Here is a 6783-nt window from a genome sequence, read left to right on the forward strand (position 1 = left end):
CCTCCGACCACCCCGCCCCCCCCACCTCAACCCACCATTTTGATTCCCGCCCCACTAGTAAACCTCCCCATGAACCTCCTCCGAGACCTCCAATCCTGAACCCGACGGCACCGCTCACTGAGCCCTCGGGGGGGGAACAAAAACACCGCTCAGATTCGTTCTTCGAGGACCGCTCGTGGCTTTCACTTCCTCTCGCTCTCTGTTTTGTGGATTAATGGAGACACGGTGGACAAAATGGTGGCTCGCCGTCATGGGAGCTGCTGCTGGGAAATCAAGCGAAAAAAACAAATCAAAGACAAGGAATTAGAACAGGAACAGTAACTGTTCTCCCGAAGGAGCCACATTCATCGAACCCCAACCAATTCATCCAATGTAAACAATACCAACCTTTTCCCAAAGAAAGACACCGAGGCCCCTGGAACCAGATGATTGGTTCCATTGGGTGGTGTTTGCATCTCTACGGGTAAAAAATGGCTGCCAGGGCAATGGGCTCATGTTTGGTTGGTCTGGACAGTGAACCTGAAGGACTGCAGACCGCTGGAGGATCAGACTCTGTTTGAGAGTCAAACTCATTTGTGATTGAATAAAGAGACGGAGACCTTCTGTTGGCAACCAGCTTCCAACTCATTGGATTTCTTTGGTTGGTGACGGTTATCAGGCCAATGCAGCTCCAAAAAAGATACCTGCAGGTTTGGTGATTTGGCCGAGTGAAGCGTTGGACCTCTGTATGCTTGAAATGTAAAGGTTGTGGGTTTAAACCCCTAAAAAACATGGGGCGAGATGTCTCAGAAGAGGTTGAAGGATGAATGTGTGGAGGATCTCTCCACTGGCTCCAATTCAGGTCACATTTTAAGGGGAAAAGAGAGGAAACCGTGAGCGGGAACTTTTCAGGATCTTGCAGGGGAACATGATACCATGCTGGAACTCATAAACCGAACTCTTTGCCTGATCCACGCTGAGCCTGAACGCTGTTCACGACCCTGAGTTGATCCTTCAGGAGCTGAACTGGACTCAAAGGACTCTGAACGGGACCGGGGGACCCAGTAAAGGGTTGCATGAGGGATTCTGGATCGATCCGGTCCGACGTGGACTCGTCCGGTCCGGCTTGTAGCTCACAAGCGTTTCAGTCAGTTTGACACTGACGTCCAAACGAAGAACGAACGCCTTTTACTTTTCAAAATATGCAACATTACAAACAAGCAGGAAAATAGCATCAACGTGAACAGAATAATAATAATAATAACAATAATAATAATAATAATAATAATAATAATATGTGTGTTATAAAAGTACAGTAATTATTGCAGGGAACATAATGTAAAACAACTAAGAAAATCATTTGTTGTGTGATCTTTTCGGCGAGAGAGAGAGAACACAACGAGTCTTCTGCAATAGAGTCGAACGCCACGTGTGTCCTGACGCCGTGCACTCTGGGAAAAAAAAGGTTTGTTTTCAACGCTTTCACAAAGAAGTTACTTCCGTCTTTATTCATCATCGATGCTCCACAACGTCACCTTGTGACCTCGGGAGCTGTTGGAAATATGCAAGAAGATGATATTTAATCTCTCCAATGATTCCGCTAGCTCGTGCTACTACGTTAGCATTAGCACAACGGGACGGAAACCTCACGCGACTTTGACAAGTTCCAACAAATGAGAAGCTCAGTTGACATTGTTCCTTTTAAGGAAAAAGTGGTTTTAATAAGAATAAGAAGCGGCGAAGGCTGAAGTGTGTCGTGCCAGTGAAGAGAACTAGAGACCATGTGACCATGTGACCATGTGACCACTCAACCACACTCATGAGACTCGTTAGCTTACGCTGGCAAAGTAAATCCATGCAAGTCTTTAGCATCAAGTGCGTTTTACAAACTTTGAAGTGCACCTTTACGCCATTGATTGACAACCAGGCGTCTTAGCTTAGCTTTGCCTAGCGTAGCCAGCTAGCTCGTAGCTGTCGTCACTCGGTCAGCGAGCCTCCAGCGCCTCCTGTTTCCTGTTTCACAAGGATGCACACATCCATGAATCAATAAACAATACTGGAAAAGCTTTCAACAGAAACACAGGAAACATTTGAGGGAAGTTACAGCTGTCTTCTTCTTCTTCTTCTTCTTCTTCTTCTTCTTCTTCTTCTTCTTCTTTCTGTCCCCAGCAGTTAAAGAGTGAAGTCCTCCCAGTGCTTTAAACTATGAAGCTCGGCCACCTTTAAGGCCCAAAGAAGACCAGAACAAGAAGAGGAGGAGGCTTGAGTGTCGACGAGGCTTTTCTTTTACTTCGGCCTTCAGCCCAGATTCTAAAGTCGCCGAGTAAAAAAACGTGAGGAAGCAGTTTAAACGCTCAGGAGCGTAAAACAAGTTAAAATAAAGAAAACAAACCTTCTTCAGGAGCGCACGCCGTCGGCCTCCTCGGCCAATCAGGAGCGAGCGCGACGCCCACGTGGAGGAGACTAAAGCGTACATGCTGTAACATATTTTGTATCATAAACGTTCACCTGCATCATCCAAAATTCTAAATCCTCGAACCCCCAAAAAACACACGCACAAAAAAATAGAAGAGATATAAAAACAGAGCCGTGCATGAGCCTCCGTATAGAAGTAGCAGATCAGAGGAAAAAGATAGAATGCACAACACTGTATCTTCTTTTGCATGACGACTCTTCATTTGTTCCTCTCCTCTCATTGGTTGGTTTTCCTCACCTTCACCCCGAGACTTTTCAAAGACGAGTGTTTGCGCCACGAGACGTGTTAGAAGAAACAAAACAGACTATAGAAACGAATAAAAAATACAAAAACATTCAGGCATGTTCCTCGCCAGAATGCAAAGTGTGTGTGTGTGTGTGTGTGTGTGTGTGTGTGTGTGTGTGTGTGTGTGTGTGTGTGTGTGTGTGTGTATGATGAGCAGTCACAATATGCATGGATACCGTTATAGGTATTTTATCTGTTTTCTCCGGCGCTTTAAAGAGTCGACTGAACCGACGTTCACCGGATGAAACGTTTCTCTCGTTTCGACGTATTTAAATTTGTTTTATTGTTTTTTAATGACTAGCAACTGAGCTAATTAGCACCATACATGTACTTCAAGCTGGCACGGTAATTATTACCCGTTTTGAATGGAAGTTATTCGATTCTCCCTTTCAATTACTAATCAGAATTTTGAACTACAATTTCCAAATTAATTACATGTTTGTCTCCCTTGAGCTTCCATACTTTTGCTTTTACAGCTTTTCTCTGTTATGTTTTCATACCTCAGCAAACTGTGTTCTCATGTTTCGGTCACGAAGCTGGTTCATAAATGTTATTTTTTAAAGCGCTGAACTTAAGAGGAGAAGAAGTTACTAATTCCTGTAAGTTATTTTCTGTGTAACTCTGGTTCTACGAGTGCCGGGTGACGTTGGGTTTGAGGTAAACTGTTTTTTTTTATTGAATATATTTGTTATATCTGTGTTTCTGCTTCTGGATAACGAGTCCAGCGTTTCATCCAGTGACCTGATGGAGAGAGAGAGAGAGAGAGAGAGAAGGAGAAAACAGCATTAAAGCACAGAGGTGTATATTCCATTCCACTAATAAAGAAACAGAAACCAGAACGTGATGTGCTTTGTTTTTGTCTCGACGTTTCTCCAAGTCACCCGTTGTTAGTGTTTACTTGTTTAGCCCCAGTTGAGCTCCAGACATTTTTCTCAAAAATTCCGAATGGTTTACTAAATACAGAATATCTCCTCAACCACAATGCTATTTGAATAATTCAACAGGTATAATATACAGAAAACACTGAGACCAGATTAGAGGTTCATATAGCAGTGTATGTGTTACTGGTTTATTAGTTGATGATAGGACACCGGAAAGATAAAAAATAAGAAGAAAAATGTCTGATAAAAAAATAATTCCAGGATGTATTTCCTCTTTTTAATTATGCAAATCATCGCAATTTTTTCTTCTATGAAAACAGTTAACAATATGTTTGCAAATGTTGGCTTTGATAAAGTGAAGTTAATTATTTTTTGTAATTCATTTAGTGCACATTTCGTGTACCGTAGGTTTAGGTCCACTGAGAGCCAACATGTCCTAACTTTCTTCCTGGACCTTGAACGCCTCTGGTTCCACAACAGAGGAGCTCTGCTCAAGCAGATGCACCAAAACATACCAAGCAGGTATTGTTTATCCATAAGTAAGTACAATACATACCAAGTATAGTTTATCATAAGTACAATACATACCAAGTATAGTTTATCATAAGTAAGTACAATACATACCAAGTATAGTTTATCATAAGTACAATACATACCAAGTATAGTTTATCATAAGTACAATACATACCAAGTATAATTTATCATAAGTACAATACATACCAAGTATAGTTTATCATAAGTAAGTACAATACATACCAAGTATTGTTGATCATAAGTAAGTACAATACATACCAAGTATAGTTTATCATAAGTCATATTTCAGTGTCTGGCTGCAATGTGTTGATATCTTGAGGTTTTGTCTCTCAGTGTTTTCATGTATTGGTGGATTCTGAAGGTCGTAATCTTTCCAGAAAGGTGAGCTAATCATGTGTAGCATCAAGCTAGGATATGAAAATGTATATTTCCATAAATTATATATATATACATCAATGTATGTGTTCCATCTTTAATCCGTAATGTTGTAGTGTAAAGGTATTTTATCACGTTCCTCTTTGTTTGCGTCTTCATGCTTCCATTGGGAACTGCGTGTTTAACGTCACATTGCAATGAATTGTGGGTAATTCCCTTAGGTAAAGTCTGCATCTAATGCTGACTTAGGGAAAGGGATCATAAAGGGTCAACATGTCTGAGAGACTCAAACCCTCTACGATGTGACAATGGGACAGAACCAAACCCTCAAGGGCTTCACAGGGCCTCAGCGTCTGAGTCCTTAAGGTAGTGATGTGAGATGAAGCTTCCTGAAGCGTTGAAGCTTTCCATCCAATCTGTTCGCTCATGGGCCGACGCTTCATGGAGCTTCATCTGCTCTGCTGCGCCACCAAGTGGACAATACATGTAAAACAAGCAGAGATCATAACGACACCATGGCTTTGTGTGTGAAGCTTTAAATGGAATAAATTATGTTTGTGACGCCAATACATCAATTATTAACTTATTAATATTGTGTCTATCTTTATGATATATTGGCGGGGTCAAAATCAAAACTCAAAACAAATTGGGAAGAACGTGATGTGACTGTGGGTCAGTGGTTAGAATATCTGACTTTCAGTCAGAGGATCGGTGGTTTGAGCCTCAGCTCTGTTAGTTGATGTTGATGTGTCCAATTTTTTAAGTAAAAATAAGAACTTTTCCACAGTGCTGGGCTTTTTGAGACTATTTCGCCTGCTTTATAAAATACCCTTTCACAGGCACAGATGAAGCTGTTAGAGAGGAAGGGGGAATCCATTGAGTTTCTCTGCCTCTTATATTTCAAATCGCACGGCAAACCCACGAACCATTTTCTGAATCAGTCACGTGGAACGACCGGCTCGCGAGGCTTTGAACGTCACCGCATACGTCATCGACACAAGCCTCGATACGCTTCACCTAAATCTACCTGGTTACTGGACACGCGCATCGAAGCCTCGACACGAAAGGACACGTCACTACCTTAAGGTGGAGACTGGGACTGGGCTGAGATCCAGTGGATGAAGTCTGAACTGCTGCAGCAGCGCCCTCTAGTGGACACACAATGAGGTACACGTCAGTCAATAAAGTATCTTTACCAGTACACATCTGAAGTACTTGTACTGGACTTTAGTATTCACATTTTCTGCTACTTCCTACTTGCCCTCTTCTACATCTCAGACATAAATACTGTACTACATCTCAGGGGTACTTATAGTACTTTATACTGTACTACATCTCAGGGGTACTTATAGTACTTTATACTGTACTACATCTCAGGGGTACTTATAGTACTTTATACTGTACTATATCTCAGAGGTACTTTAGTACTTTATACTGTACTACATCTCAGAGGTACTTTAGTACTTTATACTGTACTACATCTCAGGGGTACTTATAGTACTTTATACTGTACTATATCTCAGAGGTACTTTAGTACTTTATACTGTACTACATCTCAGAGGTACTTTAGTACTTTATACTGTACTACATCTCAGGGGTACTTATAGTACTTTATACTGTACTATATCTCAGAGGTACTTTAGTACTTTATACTGTACTATATCTCAGAGGTACTTTAGTACTTTATACTGTACTACATCTCAGGGGTACTTATAGTACTTTATACTGTACTACATCTCAGGGGTACTTAAAGTACTTTATACTGTACTACAGCTTAGAGGTACAACTTGTACTTCACTTCATGTATCTGACAGCTTTAGTTACTTTGAATATTTAATGTGATAATAATATGAATTGATTATTAGAATACAGAAACGTAATATTATGAAATATCATTCTGCATGATGTGTACTTTTACTTTTGCTACTTGTGTACTTTGGCATTGGTATAAAATAAATACACCGTCGTATGCAGACGGCTGAGACCTTTCCCGTCGCGCAGTGCATCATGGGAGCCCAGGTGGGCCGGCTTGCTCTCAGGTTCCGTGCACGCGCTCAGTCTCCCGTTTCCTCGTTCCCGTCTCCGGACCTCTGTGTCTGGTTCCCCTCCGGTCTGAACTTGACTACAGGACCCGAGCCGAGCCGAGCCGAGCCGACCCGACCCGACCCGACCAGACCCGAGCCGAGCCGAGCCGACCCGGAGCGAGACCCGCAGCCACAGAGACCCGTGAAGTCCCGAGGCGTTCCTGTCACC

The sequence above is a fragment of the Taurulus bubalis genome (assembly GCF_910589615.1).
Source record: "Taurulus bubalis genome assembly, chromosome: 11".
NCBI classification, from domain to species: Eukaryota; Metazoa; Chordata; class Actinopteri; order Perciformes; family Cottidae; genus Taurulus; species Taurulus bubalis.